The following is a 21,095-nucleotide window of genomic DNA, read 5'->3' as shown; positions in this document are numbered from 1 at the left end:
ATCTCTCTGGACTGGTCATTTCCCCCTCCGGATGATAGATACAGTAGGCCTAGCGTGTGACACAGATGGATAATGCTGGCGTCTGGGGTGATAGAGTTATAAATTAACACATTACTGGACCTTAATGTGGACTATTGTGGACGACCTCACACCACCATCATCAACCCTCCAGGCGCACAGACACACACAAACACGCCTCCAGTTTCACTGATGCGTCTAGCTGAGCTCAGGGTGTGGATTGTTCTCCTCAAGTGGCATTGATTTGTTAAAGTGCTGAATTAGCAGGATCAGTCCAGTTGCTGGTCTTTCTTCTATTTTCTTTCCTTTTTTTGATTTGACAATTTTACCCTTTTTTCCCCCTCTTTTACACCATCCTTGTTACTTCTCTCGCCTTACTCAAACGCTGATTTTCCCTCCTTTTCTGCTCTGTTTCCACATTCTTGACTCCTCTCCCCATGTGAAAGACATTCACACACTCTTTTACTGCACAGACACAAGTGCTCCAAACTTTGCTCCCTCGGTTGTCCTGGCTTTTTCCTCAAGTCCTCTCTCCAGCTGGAAGGTCTCACCTAAAGAGAACAGTTGGTTTTTCTCTCCTTCTCGTGGCCCACACTATGCTCGCTAGCCAAAACTGTTGTGTCCCTGAGTTTGAGACTTAAAGGGGAAGTGGTATGTGTGTGGTTGGGGATTGGTATTTAATAGCCAGACATACAGAAGAGTTAATATCCAGAGCAGCAGTAGCCTGCACATTGTAAGGCCACACACAGTGACAAGGTTCTGAGCAGCTCGCTGTATTTAAAACTCACCCCGCTCCTGTGGAGCGAGGCAATGGCTTATACATCCACAGGGTAACCGCAGCGAATTCCACCGGTGTGAATGTCATTCGACAACAAATGAGTGCTTCTGGAAACCGAGCGGTGTACAGTGAGGGTCACTGGTCTCTCTGTCTGCTGAATGTGGAGTGCTGTGTTATACTTGGGCTTACGAGTGGGACAGACTGTCTGCTTTCTGAGGCCGAGTCCCTAGCCAAGAGGTGCAGATTTGTTAGTGTCTGCTCCATTATCACCCATCACTCTCATGGTTTGTTGTATTGAGTGCAAGTGCATGAGAGAGAAAGTGAGTGAGCGGAGTAACCGGAGACTGTCCCCCCACTTTCTAGTTTTCTGTAATTCAGCCCAACAGTTAACATCTGGTGACCAGTGACTGACCTTCTTGTGATTTCACACACAAACACACACGCACACTAAGAGTCGGACTGTATCCAAGTGATGAGTGAGTGACCACCCATCTACCCCTCCTCCCCTGCCAAGTATCCATCTATGCCAGATCCCCCCGCCACAAGTCCGTTCCCTCACTGCGCATGACTGGCCGATGAAAGGTTGATGGGCGACTGGTCTGCCCATAGTATCAATAAAATACTCAATAATGTGCCAGAAAAACACCTAAGAGTAGAAAGCACCTAAGCACACATACAGTACACACTGGTGCAAACACACGTGCACCTCACTGTGGCACAAAAAGCAAGCACAAACCTCACTAGCTAGTTTGCATGTTGACATGTTAATCTAATCCTTTAATCCTTATAAAAAGTTTGAGTAATTTAGCCAATTGTTGGTTTTGGAAGTTTAAATGGCTACACTGACAACTTGTTGGCTCCTCCTTTCATATGTTGTGTTTTGGCAGTCTTATATGACATCAAACTGAACGTCCCTGGGTTTTAAACAGTTTCTTGTTTTTCTGATTTTACAGACCAAACTGTTAATTGGTGAACTGAAGCAACAAATGCCAGATTTATCGATATACCATAACACAAATAAGAATGATACTAATACAGTGGTCTGCAAAAAAACAAAAACAACATGGAATGAGAAGTATGTCTGGTTGATAGGAAAGGCCAGCCGTTGATTATGTGAATACAGTGTGTTTGTGTGTCTTCTCTGCTGGGTGACAGAGGAGTGAGCAACACAGTTAGAGGCAGAGCAGAAGTGATACATGCCTCGCTGCACTGGGTCACGACCTTTGTCGCCCTTGGCTCGTCTCTGTGCCACATGTTTTTGTGTGCAATAGCATGTCAAGGAGTCACTTGTCCCTTCAAAGGAAATGGGAAGTACCTCGGTTCATGCAATCCAGGGGAACAAGGATTATGCAAAGAGGTGAGTCACAGGGAGGGCGTAATGGCAGCGTGATGTTGTGACTAAAGCTCTCCGTTCAAGTCAAACGGGTGGGGGGTGGGGGGGGGGGATTTCAGGGAAAGACACAGGGGTAAGACCTGACGTGTGACGGGAGGGTGGCTGCACAAGAAGAAAAGAAAAAAGCAGACAGAGTGACAGAGAGCGACAAAGTGAAAATGCCAGTGTGGCATCTCAGTAAGAAAAAAACACTTAAAGTGAAGGATAGTGAGTGGGGATGCAAGAAGGCAGCCAGGGGACTGAAGAAGAGAGATGGGGGTGGGGGGGAGTGAGGCTGATGCATTGTGACAGTCACTTAGAAGGATTTCACTTCCCCTAAACTGTGGCTTGAAGGAAGAAACACCATAAGTTGGGACAATTATGGTCTGAAGGAGATATGACAGGACACATGTGGAGCCGACAAGGGAGGGAGGAAGGAAGGAAGGAAGTTAACCAGAGAGCGCACGCGTGCACGTATCTATCCTCAGGAGAATGCAATCATATCATTTGCTTGTATGCTCGTGGATTGTTCTGTATATGTGCACTACATATACTACCCAAGTAGTATATGTGTGTTTCTTTGTGTGTGTTTGCCTATGTGGGGCCACAGAAGGGTTCTCGCTTGGTGCACACCATGTCTGGGAGAGCCAGCATCTCGCTCCTCATGGTACAGTGTGTTACCACATTGCCTCCCTCATTCCTTCACCTCATGTCTGTAACTTAACCTAGTGACGAAGGGCAGGAGGGGGAGAGGGAAAAAAAAGAAAGAAGAAAAGCACAAGAAGCTGGAGCGCAATGTTGCCAAGAAAATAGGACCCTTATTTTGTCTTTTCTTTGGTTTATTTGATTTTGGCCTTTTTGCATGTTAATAGTTTTTTTTGTGTGTGTGTCGTAGCTCTGATAAGTGTCCCTAATGTTCTTTTTGCTGCAGTACATTTTGTTACCCCTGCGCAGAAAGCTCTGCCAAGAATGTCACTGTAATTTGAGTGTAAGTGGATTCCAAGAAATACACTTTTCCTGTTTCATTGAGTCGTTTTGCTTTCAGCGCTATTATGTCCTTCGTGCGAGTGAGGCACTGGCGAAATTGTCTCTCGGTTTTTCTCTGGCTTGTGTCTTTCTGCGTGGCACCTACCGCTACAGTTCACCGACAGTTCTGTTAATTCTCTTTCCATTTGTGTGACTCTGTGTGTGTGTGTAGACAAATAATGGCAACAACAACAAAAAAAGTTTCCATTTAGAAAAATGCACCACACATGACTACAAGCTAATTTAAAAACTCCCAAACACATCTCCTGTATCTTGTGTACAATCTGTAGTTTTAATGCATATGTGACATTTTTACAGGTAGGAGGAAATGAAATCTTTGCTATTCACACTTTGTTAGCAGGTACAAGAATATCAAATACATTATCAAATAATAACCATTTACAGCTCTGATCAACGCTTAAAGACAAGGATTAAAAAAATGGATTGAGATATTTGGATAAGATGAGCGCTGCCTTCAATCCACTGCTGCTAATGAGTCACACGTTTCCTCTGGAGAGCTGCATAAACGAAGCTTCCAGCCTTCTGTCCTTGCCACCTTCCCTGTTTGTGCTACTCTCCGCTCATCAGTATGGCAGTTGTGTTTGCTGAGCTGGCTTCTGATAGACTTTTGTTTGGTTGGGTCATTTGAGATTTGGTATTAGCTCTCTCTCTCTCTCTCTCTCTCTCTCTCTCTCTCTGTCTCTCTCTCCTGTGGGTTTTATTCAGATGCACCTCCAGACTGTGCTGAGGCTGTGCTATGTTAGGGATTGATGGAGGAGGGAAGGAGGGGGAGACTGGGACAGAGGCTGACGGGTATTAGACCCCTGAACACAGCTGGGACCTCTACTATGAAAGAGATGGTAATGACCGTCTGTTAGCATTAGAGAAGATGGGATGAAAGAATGGCCGGAAAACCCAGAGAGAGAAGACTTAGCCACTGTGTCAAACCTGAGCCTGAAAGTACCTTTGCCACCTCTGGCTGTCCCGAGGACGAACGGCAGTGGCTAATTTTCACCTGATTTCACTTGCAAACAACAGCACAGAAGTAAGAGGAATTCATACAGAGAATTAATTATCATTAATAAAAAAAAATCCTGTTTGTATTTATGGAGATCAGCATCTCAGAGCCCAAAATAGTTTTCTAGTAAGGCCGTATTTGGACAGAAAATATGTCAAAAAGTTTTATAAATTTCTAGGAGACCACTGGATTGGCACTGCTTTATCTCAGACTCTTTTAACTTTTATTCCAGTGTAACTTCAGCCAGTGTGCTGTTCAATATATGCAAGCTTTTCTATGTCAATGCTGATGGTATTTTTGTCTTATGACTTTTAAAGTTTTCCCCTTTTAAGTCCACCCATCTTACGAGCTTCAGCAGAAAGAAAAAAAATGGTACCTAGATAAAACTCATCCTCCTGTGTGTATTTTTCAATAAGTGGGTCATGATTTCTGGGAAGACACACTGCTTCTGACTTTTTCAGATGTCTTTTTTTCTTTTTGGTGCTCTGGGCACCTCAAAGCGAGGGTCATTTATTTCCTTTATAATCGAGAGAAAGGCAGCCATCTCTGCAGCTGATGCTCTCCAGAGCTGGTCAATTCAAACCAAAAAGCGCTCCAGGGCAGAAGAAAAATACCCAAACTTGTTTTTTGTGTAAACTGTCCCTTTAACACAACCGCACGAACACAGCTCACCTTTTTACATGTTGTGCTATTTTTGGTCTGAACGTTCTCAAAAAAAAACCCCCAAAAAATTAAATGAATAAAAAACTTTCTAAAGTAAACAGAGTAGGGCAGGAGATCCCAAGAGTTTCACAAATTGTTATGTTTATGGTATGTTTAATCACAGTGTTTCGACCTACCCTAGCTTAGCTGAACCCATGCTTTGGCAGTTATTAGCCTATAGGTATGAAAAAAAGGCTGCTTCCCACTCTTTACTGCATATTACCCATACCTCCTTGCAGCAGTCATTACCCATGACAGGGGTCAAGAAAGGTTGTGGCCTAAGCACTCCATCGACTATGGAGTCAATAAAGGACTCGTGTCTGCCCACAGTGACCTTTATAGTGATCTATTTAAGTGAGCGAGCAATATATGTTTGTATGTCGGTGGTGTTTGTGAGAAAATTACAAGTCAGCGCATTACCCGTGACCCATGCTGTGACTTGCTGTAGCTTCAAAAAAAAAAGGTGGCTTCACTTTTACAGTAAGATGTGACTTCACTGGAAACACTCAGTGTTTGTGAAGGTAGAGCCCTGAACTGAAGAGCAAACATTTTTCTAGCCCCAAGTCCAGTTTAAAAAAAAAATGTAAGCACCACCAGCAGCAGCGGCAGCTTCCATACAGTCCGCACAAGCTTAAATAATTTATCTCCTCTTGCTCTCCTTGATTTCTTTCTCTCTCTTTCCATGTGGCTCTCTGTTGCTGCCCCCCTCCCCTCCCCTCCCCCCTCCTTTTAGCACATGCTTCATTTGTTTGCTTTGAGGAGCTAAATCTTGTTTGCGCGTATTAATAAGTCAAGGCGGATTATGCCCCCACCGCCACGGCCCCTGTAGCGTCCTAGCCCTCTCTGCTTACGCTGTGTTTGCGGCTGGGTGGCTCTGTTTGCAGAATGCCCCCCTCCCCTCCACCACCACCATCCACCCGCCCAACTCCATACCAGAGAGGCCTAGCGCGCTCGGCTAATTAGATTAATTCCGATGCCTGTAATGATTGCTCGCCATCTTTTTTTAATGACTGGTGCATATCAAAGAACAGTAAAGCATGCTACCAGCAAAGCCTGCTCCCAGTCCTCCAGTGTGTCAGACCCAGTTGGGGGCACTAGCTTAGTGTTTGAGAGTTAGCATATTGCCATTGTGGGTGTCTGTGTGTGTGTACATTTGTGTTACTGCAGGCTAAGAAAGAAAGAACATGTGTTCAGCTTAGCCTCTGCCTGGCCTCTTAAAAAAATTAAACAAATTAGGAAATATAAATATAAATCATCAACAAATGAATACAATGATAATTTTTTTATTGTTAGTCTGAAACCTGTTATTTTGGTTATGAAGCAAAATAGCTTCAGAAAAAAATGATTATTAGTGTCACTTTTAACTTGCTTTGTTGTCCCTGTTTCCTCGTCACTGTGAGAAAAATCAAACGTAAACTGAATGTCATTAAGCATTAAGTCTCAGCTTACACCTTGCCATCCCTGAGCAAGTGTGTTCATCATCCCTCTTTATGCATTTGAGATGTTGCTCATCTTTAATAGATAGATCTAAGTCTCTTCCCTCTTTTTTCACCCCTCTGTCTCTTGGCCCTGTAAAAAGGAGTATAAATATTTGAGAGGCAGGCAGTTCAAAAGTGGGGAAAAAGGGGGCATTTAGCGTAACCACTTGGAAACACAAATGTGAAATGAGAGACTGTGAAGAGTAAAAGGAGGGATGAAAGGAGAGGTGCAAGATCATGAGGCACGAACCAGAACTCATTCCGAACAAAGTGTCTATGTGCGTGGTTCTTCTCCAATTTTATTCTTCTCTTTTGCTCACACGCTGAATAAATATGTGCAACTAACATTTCTCTCAGTGTCTCTCTCAATCTCTCTCTCTCTCTCTCTCTCACACACACACACACACACAAGGCAGATTTCGATAAAATATTAAAGGAGGTGTTTCCTGTAATTATAGCACTGTTTGCCTCTGCCTCAAAGCCTGATCTGTAATTAAACAGGATTGCACACACATACGCCAAGGTAAAGCACGCACAAACACACCTCCAAGCTGCCAGACACACACACACACACACACACACACACGCACACAGTGAGGACTTGTGAGTAGATCACTCTAAATCAGACTCTCACATAACACTTGCTCAAATTTGTACACACGCACACTCATTGGACTCATTCATAGACAAGTGGTCAAACACATTGAGCTCTGAGCAAACACACACTTCCACTTCATCACGCGCAAACACTTTTATCTCACTCCCACAAGGAAGAAAAAAAAATCTGCACTCTGTAAAATGCTATCTTTCCCAGACTCCCTATTGTGATGTTATCTCCATAACTATCCATATATTGATCCACCTCACTCTTCCCTCCTCTTTAATTCTCTCTCCATCTGCCCCCACCACCACCCCTCCCTCCAACCCCTCACCCACCTAGCCCTTATCTAATCTGGCTATGCCACTAATGGCAGCCATTCCCAGACATGAACAAGTGCCATAATGTGCTCTGGTAAGCCGTTATGATGTGAAATGACCCTATTGATTGGCTTGCATCCCCACTGACAAAAAAGAAGTGGCGGCAGTCACTTATTACTGTTAATGAGCTGTGGGATGGGCCCTAAGTGGCATGTCGCACACGCACGTGCGTGCTCGTATGCGTGCGTGCACACCAAAACACACGCGTGCGCATTCAAATGCACGCACGCGTGCTTTGCATAATTGTAGCAGCATTACTCCTACCTGTCTGCGTCCCGCCACATTGCAGCTCGTTAGCGATGGGAGGTCCCACCGAGTGGGCGAGTGACGAGCTTTTAATGGCTGCCACTTGCCATTGTCATGTCGTGTTTTCGATGGCTGTTGCATCTGTTTCTATTTTTGCATCTGTTGTACACACCTGGTGTGTCTTTAATGAACAAAGCAAAACACTGCCACTTAGTCTGACAAATGATACAAGCTTTGGTGTTCTGAGTACAGCATGTTAAAGAACAGGAGCCCAGATGTGAGCTGATGTAGGCAGTGTAACTGGAGCTGTAGCGGCGGTAAGTGTAACATTGGGGAAAACAAAACTTGGAGGGCTGGTTAGACACCAATGTGTCATGGCCACAGGCACAGATCTGACTTGGACCCAGTGCCACATAGACAGAGGGAGGATATGCATGGAAATTTGTTTTATGAATGGAGAAAATCTTCTTTTTCTTGCTCGTTTGTGCTTACGTAAACAGATGCTGCATTTTTTTTTTCAAGCTGGCAGCATCTCGCGGGGATAATTCATGGGACACATCCAATCAGCCACAGTGCATGTGCGACACATGTTTTTTTATTCAATCTTCTTGTCTTTTCATCTTCTGCCACAACCAGAACGCTTCCTGCTATTTTCTTCCCAGCTCGGTACAAACGAATAACAGATGTGAAAGGCTGGAACATATACTCCCGTCTCCCCTTCCCCTCGTCCTGTGCTGTGACTACTCTGTGACAACCTTTGCACTCTCTCTCTCTCTCTCTCTCTCTCGCCTTCTTTCCCTCTCTATTGTTTCCCTGAAGCCTGCCCATCCCTCGTCCGCTATGTGGGGACAAGAAGCTGCACCCATCTCCCACCCGTTCCCTATTCCCTTCTTCTGACACTTTTTGGATCTTAATATTCTCTGTGGGACCTGCATAATTTTATTGTACTTGTGTAGGGGGATTACCCTGTCTATGCACTGAATCATTTATGGGAATGACAAGTCAACTTGTCTTAGAAGAACAATTGTGTCATCCAGTTCCTTTTGCATTTCATTGGGACAGATCATCAGATTTCCATGGAACTCATATGGCAAGTACAGTTAAGCAGAACAGCTGGGAGCCACCTTGAAAACACTACAGAAATACACTAAAGCTTTTGGAAAGCAAGATTTCTCATCTTGTCGTAGAAGTTTGCATCCTACAATGTAAAATTCTGCTAAAAGTCCCACAAAGTGCTCAGAAGTTTCCATGCACAGTAATCAATTAGGAGGTTTAGCAATTAAATTCAAATTCAATGCATTTGGTTATTTCTGAAACCCTTAAAGCAATAAATCAATGGCGTATCAATGTTGAATACTTGAAAAACATGCATTAATGCAAGGCCTCGGCGATAACAGACGATATAGTGGGGGTGTCTGGGAAGAGTCAATATTTTCATATGTAAGCCTGTGAAATTAATGACCTAATATCTGCAACAAGAAAGCTCGTTTTAAAGGCATAATCCTCTCCCTGTTTCTTGGGAAGACAGAAGCAACAGAATCAATGAAGATTTAGGCTCTGGGAAATTATAACTGCACGCGTGCACACACGCAAACACACAGGACAGCATTCAGACGAGGACGCTCTGTCCGCTGTGCAAGATCCATTGCATGTTAAGTGTGCATTTTTTCCCATTTGAACACACAAACTGACAGTGTGTAACAATGGCTATTCTTAAATTTTTTATTAATGTTATTGCTGTTTTTCTTTATTTGAGAGGAAATTAGATTTTTACCTACGGAGTGAAGTCTGTGTGAAACAAAAAGCAGCCCATGACATTTGGCAGATCTTAAAATTAGCAATCAGTTACTGAATTAAATCCAAAGACCAAATATGACTGGAAACTGTACCTCCACTTTACAGAGTGAAAACACATGTTGAAGGAGTGATTTCTAATTTACTGTAACATGCTCCAGTTCACAAACTGTACAGGACTCACTCTCGGATTGTGGCGCAGAGCTTTTTTCTTCTTAGGAGGGCTCATTTATTTAGGCCCGTGCGAGTTGTGTGTCTGTAACCCTTACCAAGCTTATCGGTTACAATACCAGGAAAGACAAAGGCCCTTCTGCATTTACTGAACAGCAGTAGTTTCCTGTGCGCACGCACACACACACACACACACACACACACACACACACACACACACACACACACACACACACACACACACACACAGTTTGAGCTAAAATGTCATTACACAGCTGGAACAAAGAGCTCGACGAGATGGGAGAGACAAAGAAAAGAGTAAAAAAGAGAGACCAAAATGGTACTTAATTCTTTCATTATCCAAATGAATGAAAATCACAGAAATGAGTCAAGTCAAAGCCCTACATCTGTCTCAAAATTAGCCCGACAATTACACGAGAAAGCTAATGAAGGCAGGGGCTCTGTGTGGCAATAGCTCACATCTGTCAAAAGGCTTTTGATTCCATTTGGAGTTAAGGTCTCTGAGGCCGGCCTGGTCTGGTGCAAACTGACCTTCTTTATCTGACCTCTGACCTCTGCAGTAACTTGGGAACTGGGCTGATAGCTGATTTGTTGGCGAAACAGAGACAGTAGGTGTATTCTTGACTATTTTATTTTGACTGAATTTCCCTACATTGGTAAAAGTATTCATGACAATCACACGCTTGTTCGATGACTTGTTTAACAGCGGTACAGCCTTGCAGCAAACTGACCCTGCACTGATGCAATACGAGTACCAAAACCGTATCGCTACACGCATTTTAGTACCCATAGGAGGGCACAGTGGCTGAGAAAAATAGGAAGAATAGAGAGGTAGGGGGCATGTAGAGGACAATCATTAGACTGCACAGAAGGAGGGATGAGGAGAGGCGGCTGGGTGTAAGAAGAAGTGAGGGGGAACCTCAGCGGTCCCTGAGCATCTGGCAACGCGACGCAGGGAGCCACGGTCGCTGTCATTAATAGTGATGAAATCATTTAAGCCATCAGGACTAAACGAGCCAGTTAAGAGACACTCAACGCTACACTTCTGTCTTGAGACAGAGAGTCATTGCCTATCTGCATTACACACACACACACACACACACACAGAAAATAGATGTGTGCATGTGCGGAGGCTGGCAGGTTGTAGAAAGTGTATTAGGAAAATGACCGATGGTTTATTTTTACACTGCTCTGTTTGTGATGAACCAAACAAAATCCAGTGTGAGGGTGGTTTCCAATGTTTCTGTGCACTAAAATGAATTCCAACTGCACGGGACAGACTAAGGTATGAAAAATCTCGGTAATATGCTCCAATATCACACAAAAGAGATTTCAAATTCAGCTTGGAGAAAGCATTTAGTTTGTGGCAACATCTGGCAACAATGAATAGCAGTTATTGATACAATAACTGTAAAACCAGAAGTAGATGACGAGTGAGTTAAATGAGCAGATATGTTGATTTACTTGCTTTCTGACTTGTATGCACAGATTTAACAATAACTGAACAAAATTTACATTCAAAACACACATTTAAACCTTGTGACGCTTCCTAGCATGTTGACATGAGGTCTGCAGGACTGAAAAGCATTATAGGCTCACCACTAAGTGAGAAGAAAAGTAAATGTTCCAGCAGCAGGCCTGCTGTAGTCAGAACAACAAACAGGACAATTATCTAGCCCAGGCGCTACCTGTACATTAACTCCACATTCTCCACAGTGTGTGCACTATTGCAGCGAACTCCATGCTCTGTGTCACCACAGAGAGTGAGAGCTCGAGAGCTGGTGGAATCCGGCAACAAACTGTTGTTGATTATTGGTGTGCCACAATTTACAAGAGATGTGCCACCATTAGAGCTGCAGCGAGCGGAGAACCAAACCACTGGCTAAATCTGCCATGAAATACTACACTGCTGCAATAAAAACCTGAGTATCTGCACCAAAATGGAAACAGATGAACCTCGTCAAGGATACATTGTGCTTTTTTTTCTCCTCCCCCACCTCCTTGTTTCCTGATTCTTCAGGTCTTCTCCAGATGAGCGCTGAGAATAATGTTGTTGTGGGGTTTTTTTATGATTGCGTGCATCGATGTGCGTGCGTAGCGTGCGGCATATGCCAATCACGTGTGTGGGGATGGTGTGCACACTGGTGCATGCTTGTTGGTCTATGTGTGTATCATGTTATGTTATGGCCTAGACAAGAACTGAGCCCACAAAGGAAATCCACTGCCAACAACAGCACAGCTATTGGCATGGAGCCATACCACCCCAGAGGCTTATGGGATAGGGTTTACAACCAGACACAGAGTGTAGGAGGGCAAAATCTGTAAGGGTCACTGTGTTATATTTTATATAGTGTCCAGTACTTCTACTATGCTTTCATGGAATTCCATGTTTCCCTTTCTCTCTCTCTCTTTTTTTTTAGTAATAACTAAAGTTTTCATCTGGTACATGTGGAGATAAAAAGCAACACTTGGTCTGCAGGCTACTCTGCACTCGTTGTACAAATCAGGCTATTAATACCAAGCATTACACTGATGTAGAGCAGAGTACCACAGATTTATAGACTACATTAGTAGTCAGATGAGAACATTATGGTGTTCAAGTGAATTAGGGCAGGGGCTCTCTCCCTTGTTTGCTCCAGGGGTGAGGTTGTGATATCCCGTTACTTCCTCAAACCCCTCACTCAGAGGGGACAAGTGTGTTTTTTCCATCTGAGCTCCAGACAACTTCTTTCCAGTATGTTGGCTTTTCTGTTTTTTTGTTATATAATGTTATTTGATCACTGCAAAGCCATCCTGGACTGCTGGTTACACTGTACAGATGTGCAATGGTGATTGGTTTATTAGCCTTGTAAACATAATGATGTGCTGCGTTTGCCTTTTTGGCAAAGCAGCGGACTAAAGTGGCTGTAACATGGCAGGATTGCTCTCTTTTTCTCCTGGATGTTCAGTTAGATGATGCATCATTTGTGTAGAGTTTCATCGGAGTTAACAGTCAATGAACATTTTCTAGTGGCATCGTGTAGAGTCTGAACCCAAAGCCCCAAAAGCACCACTCTTACTCCTACCACCACCCTCTCTTCCTCTCCTTTGTCTTGTCATCCTTTTTTTCCCTCTAGTCTCTAGCGAGCATCCGTGCTTGCCTTTCGTCAGTGGCCATTTATTGACAGAGCACTACATTCTAGACATATCTGGGGATTAAGTTGCAAATTTAAGCAATGGGAAAATCAATGGGTTCCTCTTTTAATTCATGAGAAAGGCTGTCACTGTGGAAAAAAAACCAGTAGGGAGATGTGGCTGTTTAGCTCACATTCATCTAGAGAGAAGCAGAGGAGGAGGAGGAGGGCAGCATCCTTTAAATCTCTCCATCAAATGAGGGCAAGGCTGATGGTGGTTTGCCAGAGATCAAACCACTTTAGAAAAAATAAACCCTTTGCTTCCACAGTACCATTCAGTAGACTGACTGCTCCATATTTGAATGGGACCAAGCTTTCATTTTTCTTGATCAGAAAGCAATGCACTCTGGTCTGGGAGCAGGAGTGTGTTTCATGTCTTTTAAGTCCATGTAGAAACACAAGGAGTCAGCAGTGTTGGGAGAGACTGCTGCAGTGGGTTTAAGCACTACCTGGACTCTCAGCCAATAAAAACAGGTATCTGCTTGCACAGATGTGTAGTCTCACTCTTGCCAGTTTTTTTTTTTCTTCATGTAAAGCTGAGGAGTCATCTAGATCTTTTGTCTTCATCTACAGAGATTCCAATCACAGGCTGTTCTGTTTTTGATAGAAAAAGCTTAATTTGTTTAAAGTTTTGCCCGTAGAAGCTCAGTGTACAAGCAGCACTTAATAAAGACAGGTAAAAAAGGAGACTATGTCTCACAAGTCCCCTAATTCCAGAACATTAGACGTTTCTGGCGAACATTCAGTAAAGTCATCAGATCCCCGTGTTTTATGACTCCTCTAAACCGGTCGCATTCATCCCCAGGTTAGACTGTGTTACTGTGTATCCCCTGCTGACTTCAGGGAATTTGATTTTTTTAATGAACAGCTCAATATCTAATTCATTAAAGTGGCTGTTTTATTTGATGCATTTTCCTTACTCCAGCTGAACCCAGGGAGTAAGCCTGGGAATAAGGGGAGACGGTCCTGTTGATGGATGTCCAGTTACGCGCACAAAGTTCCCCCTAGTGCGAGCCAGCGTGCGCCCCTGCAGAGACAATCGGTGTTGGGGGGGGTCTCACTTGATTGTGACTCCGCTCTATGGGGAAGGAGAGACTGACTTTTACTCCATATGAATGCCGAACGACGGGAGCTGTAATTGGCCTTGCTCACACTCTCCCTCATCATTAGGGGCAGGCCAAGAGGCAAGCTTAACAATCGGTAAGGGGCGCACTGCCAGGGCTTTCTCTAAACCTCTGAGCGTCTATCTGACAGTGAAAAAGCATAAGGAGGCACGTTGGGCTTTAGTGCCACATTAAAAAATGTCGCCCATGGCTCCGCTTTGTATGTGTATGTATCCTCTGCTGCTCTGTAATCAGCATGTCTCTCATGTCTCTCATTTACAGACTCGTCTGTGGTCCTCTGCCTGATCTTAGTATAGATCAGTCTTTTCAGACATGGTTTTATATTCACAGATATAAAATAAACGTTTTGCATGCCATAAAAACCAGAAAGTCTGAGATACATTAAGCTGGAGGCCACGAAGAAATAAAGTATACAAGGGAAAGGTGGAGTAAAGAGATACACAGAGTCTTGGTGAAATCTGAAGGGGTCAGAGGAGGTGTGGAAAGGGCTCCCTGGTGGGGGCCTGAGGGGGGGGTAGGGCAGCTGGGGATGTGTCAGGTGCCTGAGCTGCGCTCTGTGCTGGGCAGTGTTGTTGTTACACCGAGGGCAGCGCCACAAGTCCGAAAGTATTGATTTCCCGCCTTGTCAAGAGGCAGAGAACTGTCATGTGGAGAGCACTGACCTTGGTACACACACTAAGACAACTATTCCCCTCGGCCCCCCACGGCACAGAGAGGAGAGAGAGAGGAGCAGATGCAAGACACAGCAGCGGCAGGCAACAAACAAGAACGCGCTACCAAATCTCCTGCGGGGGACTGGGGGTGGAGGAGGAGGAAGGAGAAGAGAGAGGAGGTGAGGAAAAAGAAAGAAAAGAAAGACAGAGAGAATAAAAAGAGGAACAGGAAGCAAGAGAGCGAGAGAGAGAGACGGGAGCTAACAGTCAAAGCCAGGGCCAGTTCCCCTGAGTTGTCAGTGGGCAGCCCAGTGTCTGGTTATCACACTGTTTGAAATGACAATGGCTTGACTTGTATTTTCCTCCTGAGACCCAACTCAGATCTATAAATCAGAGAGAGGGAGGGAAGGAAGGAAAGAGGGGAGGGGGCAGTGGGTTGGAGGAACAGAGAAAAGAAAAGGGCCGGTCAGAAAAAGAAACAGGAGAGCCCGGCAGTAAGGAAAAGCCTGACAAAAAAGAAACGTTGGGGAGAAAAGGAGCACGAGATTGACTCCCTCTGTCTGTGCATCACTGGTGTACTTGTAGCCTTTGAGATCTACACAGAAAGACAGAGAGGAAGGAAGGGAAATAAAGTGGCAGCTCAAGTGAAATGTTTTTCATGTGGAGGCTCCATCAGGATTTGACAACAAAAAGGGCTCCCTGTCACCTGCAGCTACACGGCGGGGCTCATCCCCAGTCACCGAGGAGCGCAGCGAAGAGAGAGACAGACAAGAGAAAACACAGCCTACAAAGAGCTCTCCCTGGGTTATATCAGGGTGACAGACACTTAAGAGACCCAGCTTTAGTCACACATCTCTCGCCTCAGATCAGGGCGTTTTGCTAACAAGCTCGGCAGCAAGTTTCCCCTCTTGCACACTGAGACTTATGAATAAAGGCCACTTTCTTTATGATGAAGAGTTCCATGCCGAGTCGTGAGGGAATCTTTTCACAACGTCTCTTTTTTGGTGAGTCTGAAAGAAGCGGCGTCCTAATTGAATTAGCTGGCTTATTAGTGTTTGACAGCGTAAGCTCGGCTATAAGTAAGGAAGACTTTGGGATGTGAATTTAAAGAGCGGTGTTGGTTTTGGTTCTAATTTTACACTCTCTTGACACACATTATTCCCCTTAGCTGCAGTTAGGCCCCAATATGGTAACGCTAATAATACCGTATGTGTGCAAGGGGGTTTTAAGTGGCTGTCTCACCTCAATTGCCAGGCCTTTGAAGCATCCAGTCATCCTAGTGGCAACAGCCTTGTCCGACCTCATCAGCGGTGCAGATTCATCATTTATGGATAAAGCAGAAACAGTGGAATGGGTGTGATTAAAAAAAAAAGAAAGAAGACTCATTAAAAGTACTGAGGGTGTCATTAGACAAAAACACAGAGGTGGTTTATTGTTACATTTGAAGATAAGAACATGCAGCCTTCTTGATTCTCCTATTCTCAATCCTCTTATTTCAACATGTCTTAAAGGGAAAAAAACAGATTAAGCCCACCTTTGGCCATAACACTGTTTAGCAGCCTTGACGCTGATGTTTTTTGCCTTTGTTAGTCTGCCTTAATTTGGTCAAATCTAATTGCTAATTACACTTGCTTTCATTATCGCCGTGTGTTAAATCCAAGGGCTTTAACAGTATTATCTCTACCCACCGAAAGACAGAAAGAAATCTTTGATCAAGATTAACAAGATACACTCTCCTTCAGTTTGTGCAAAGATAACACACGCGCAAACCGCGCACACACGTACACATCACAGCCGCTCGAAGGCGTGCGCGTGCTGCGCAAACTTAATGAATCTGTTTCATCTGTCTTCTTCACTTTCTCTCTCTGTGCTGTCGATATTCACCTCCCCATGCCCTAAAAACACAATTTCTAAAGAGTGCAACTTGATGCTTTTGGAGAAGTGTATTAAATAATAGCACACACAGTAAATCATCTATCAACACTAATCTGTCAAAAGTAGCATATTTTTGATATTTTACCAGAAATGAGGGGTCAAAAACGACTATGATGTAGTTTGTTTTTAGTCTTGTTTCATGGTTGCTTGTGACTTTGTGGCCTTTGCCACTTTACCCTGGGTGCTATGATCATTTGAAAACCAAACATAAACAGTAGAATTTATTGGCCCTTCCCCCCAAAATAGTGGAAATAAACATAAGCGCCTACAATTAGCCCTTGTTCTCAGAGGATGTATAATGGCGCTCGCTACTCAAAATGAATACGTGCCACTTGAGGTAACGACAGATGGAGCTAAAAGGAGCTACTTTACCCGCTTAGTCTGCTCTCTTTGGGGATATCATGCTGTTTGTATCTGCAGTGAATGAGGACATGCCAGTGAGGCCCGTCGGCCCTTCAGCCTCCTTGGGTGCCAGGGGCTCAGTGCCAGGCAAATGCCCCAGCTGACACATGATAAAGTCGGGGACAGGTGACCAAAGGGAAGTGGGCTGTTCTCTGCATTCCCGGCGAGCTTCCCAGCGATGGCATGCCAGACAGAGCATTTAACGTCTCACAAATCCAGCAGAAAAAAACCAAAAACGACAATTCAACACTGTCACTGATGTCAACAGGTTTGATGAAATAAGAGAGCATTAAGGTTAGACGTTTCGATGATATAATGGCAACACTTTTTGACCTTTTCACTGTGCCTAAATCACTTCAGCATCAAATTTGGCATGCTGTGTTTGGAGGCTATGCCAACACTCTTGACTGCAGCTCTTCCACCACAGTAAAATTTTGCAAGTCACACTGAAAAAACAAAACGTTGGATGGAGAAATCCAAAATATCTGGTTTACATAATGTACCAGATAAAAATAAACCAAACCAGAAGATGCATGAGAGATCCTAGTACGTCTGCAGTCCAGTATGTCCACTTAGATTTCAGTGAAATCTCTATTATATGTTCATCGTCATTGTCATGCTTCTGAGTGGGAGTGCATTTAAGCAACAGGAAGCCCAGTGTTGGGGTGGTGGCCTAAGCGAACTGTAATCTCAGTGCACAATATGATGACATTTTATTTCACTTCACTTCCACACTTGCCTTTCTCCATTTGTTTTTCTGTTTTCTTTTCCCCCCTCATCTTGTATTTATGTCACGTCTTCCTCGGTGCCCATGATATACTGCAAATGCCTGGTTAAGTGCTGTTCTGACATCAGCTGAGTGTAGTCGCAGCATTTGGCCTGGGGACAAATGCTGGAAAGGCCCTATAAATATGGATGCCGCCCTCCCCCTCGGCTCCCTGATGAGTCTGCATGTGTCTGAGCGTGTGTGTGTGTCTGTGTAGCACGCCGCTTGCACTGTCACACCATGTCCCCACTGTTTGTTTACTCACACTGACAGAGATACACTCGCTGCCTGATGGTGCTCACCAGCTACGCCTGCTAACCAAGTGCCAAAGAGCTTGCTAATGCCCGAGCTCCTCCTGTAAATAATGTATCTGCCAATGCCAGGGAGTTAGCTAGTGCAACAGCACCAGCTGTCTGAGCTATTCAATAGGCTGACAAATCTGTTAATCTGAATGTTGCTCTCAGTTTGCACGCATATGTGTATCTTAGAGTGTGTGACTGTCACCTGCCGTTACATTTCAAAGCATCACACCCAGAAAGCTCAGCGTTCCTTGAAAATGATGCCAGGGAAGTCAGGCGTCTTCCTGGGCGGCCACCTCTGCCCTGGGGTCTGCAGAGGCCCCGTGAGTGCCCCGTGGCTGCAGTGATGCCAGCATGTGCAGAGCTGCAGGGAGGTTCCCCGTGGGGAGGAAGCAGCCCATTAGTACAGTCCTTGCCCCACCGTTTTACTCCACTTCAGTACACATCACACAGGGCCGCCTTCTACTAACTATCTAACACATGCTAATTAGCCTAGCGACAGAGCCAGTTTCTCTTTGCTTTGGGAGCATATGTGCAACTCCAGAACAAAGCTGACTCTGGAGGACCCAGCCAGGGACCGCCGCTTCATTAAATGTTCTTTTATGCACTTGCAATAATGTGGAATGTGGCCCTGCTTTAGAGCAGCCTGAAAAATATGACTGATAGGATCAGAGGAATTCCTTTTAAAATCCAGTTTCACGAGTGAAAAGGAGGTCAGAGTTCAGTCTAATCAGTAAAATTGCAGTTGAAGACTAACTGCCTCAAACAAGCATCTCACACACAAAGTCCTTTTTGTTGCTGCTGTTTTTTTGCCCTTAACTCTTCGTGCAGCGTGCTATGGATCCTCCAGCCAACTCACCTTTCCTGCAGCGTCTTCATTTTCTGGAAACAAGAACAACCGCAGCCTTAATGAAACTTAATGATGATAGTCATAACACAACAATAATCCAGTGGTCTGGAAAACTAATCAATGCGTCTTCTCTCCTTCCCCTAATGACCTGTGAAAACAAAGCAATAAAAGGCTGCGTGTGTGTTTATTTTGGCCAAAGCAACAGGCTGATAAGAGCTGGTTGATTAGTGCCGAGCAAAGCCAAGGCGGTCACAGAGATTGCGGCACACGTGAACTCAATGTCACTACCTGAGGTGAAGGTATTTGTGTACGTGTGTGTGTGTCCAAAACTTTCCTGCCTTTTCTAAATACCTTTTTTTTTACAGTGTGGGTGTATTGACACCTAAATGTATTATTTTTATTACAATAGGTTTGTGATCTCACAGTAAAACTCATGGTAATTTCCTGCTCAGTGTCCACACACTGTGATTATCTTACTCCAACTCCGAATAGGGGTGCCAATTTGTCATCTGCTTGATTCCCTCCAGTCTCGAGCTCTTTACAACGACTCATTGTGGTGGGCTGTGCACAGTTTTGGGACAGAGTGATGAAAAATCACAGTTCCTCAGATTCATCCTTTCCCTTTTCTGGAGAAATACAACCCCACTTTCTTTTTTTTTCTTTTTTTTTTAACAACCTTGTGATTTCCGTTTTCTTCTCTATGATGAAAGGTTTTGGTTTAAGTGACTGCTTTTAATTGGATAAGTACAGATGGGGGAAAGGAAAAATAATATTTTGCTTCTATAGTGTAACGGGAATTTGGAAAAGCAAAAAGAAACAAAAAAACAATCCGTGTTTCTGGAAACTAGAGCTTCTTAACACACACCCATGCTTCTTTTTTTGTGGTAACATACATAGTTTATAATCTGTATTTTTCTTTCTCTTATAAAGAAAACGCCTCTTTTACATGATTTAAAAGCAGAAGTCATGATATGTGCACGTGGAACAAAAACACTAGGAGGAAACGTCCACCTTAACGGCGTTCTCCAGAGTCCAAACCAAATACATGTCATGCATACTGTATTAGGAGACACATCATTTCTGAAACTCCCCGAATTAAAATGATTTAACAAGCCCCCGTAATACATGTATTTCTTATTCCCTGGTCAGATTACATGAATACCTAAACACACAACACCCTTCATATTACAACATGGGAGATCACTGTCAGGTGGATTACACGGAATGATGAGGTGATGTGTCTTTTTTTTCCTGCTTGCTGGAGAGCCTGGTGTCCTGATTAAAAATTTCAGCTCCACTGCCTTTCTAATTAATTAGCGAGGCCACTCAGAGGAGCGCCGTGGACCAATTAGTCTCTAGCAAGCCGATGATGCCTATCGCTACGGCATCACCGTACAGCTGTCGCTCTCTGCTCCGAGGACGGTTGGGGATGGACCCTTAGGTGCTCGCACAGGTTCAAACACCAGCATGGATCCTCAGCAAACCAGCTGCACGAATACACACGGCATGGTAATAATGAGAGAAATGGAGATAAAATGTACACGTGCAGACAGACTTAATGAAATAGAGGAAAATATTTTAGGACAAATGAAATCGATGCTAGGGATTTCTTTTAAAATGATGTATTGAGTGTAGAAAAAGGATTGAACTGGTTTGTTTAAAGAAACCTGTCAAAAATATCATGCTTGACTATATTTGAATAATTGAAAAATCACAATATTTACTGGTTAGTGTATCTAAAATGTGTTTCACTCCTGATCATTTTTATTTTAGTTAAAACAAATGAAATATTTGAAAGGAAGATTATTAGATATTACTAATAGTTGTTGATAATCCTGACTGATTTTAAATATGACATGACAATGGTACTTAAAATATGTTGTAAGACATTGCAAGGAAACAAAGATGTGGCAGATTCACAAGCAAACCTTGTGCCAAATCCTCCTGTGTCTACTGATTTTTATATTCCGACTGAGAGTATTAACAAGATGAGTTGGGACAAAAGCCGGCTAGAGATTTTACCCGAGGCAGATCTAGCAAGATGGGACTGTTTCTGAGGGCTGACACCGAATTCATCCCTGCAAAGCTGACCACAGGGCTGGGCGGGCGGGGAGGAGTCTGCGTTTCTTTGGAGGGGTGGCGGAGTTTGCTGACTTTGTGAGAACGGACTAGTTATAAGAGCGAGGAAGCTCATTTCCACTTCAAGGGGTCGTCTGAAACATGGCATCAGCAGGCCTCTCTGTTAGCTTTCGCACGTGCGCTTGTGTGAACTAATGCACGTGCGTGTATAC

At 44.0% G+C, this 21,095-nt stretch overlaps 1 protein-coding gene across 6 annotated transcripts in view; it reads left to right on the top strand.

Annotated features, from left to right (window-relative positions):
* Positions 1–21,095, top strand: part of bnc2 (basonuclin 2) — a 167,311-nt gene that overhangs the window by 92,351 nt on the left and 53,865 nt on the right. The window lies entirely within an intron of this gene.

The sequence above is a fragment of the Haplochromis burtoni genome, unplaced genomic scaffold, assembly GCF_018398535.1.
Source record: "Haplochromis burtoni strain Fernald_Lab_line unplaced genomic scaffold, NCSU_Asbu1 Contig_158, whole genome shotgun sequence".
Classification (NCBI taxonomy): domain Eukaryota; kingdom Metazoa; phylum Chordata; class Actinopteri; order Cichliformes; family Cichlidae; genus Haplochromis; species Haplochromis burtoni.
This window is presented reverse-complemented; position numbering and strand designations above follow the sequence as displayed.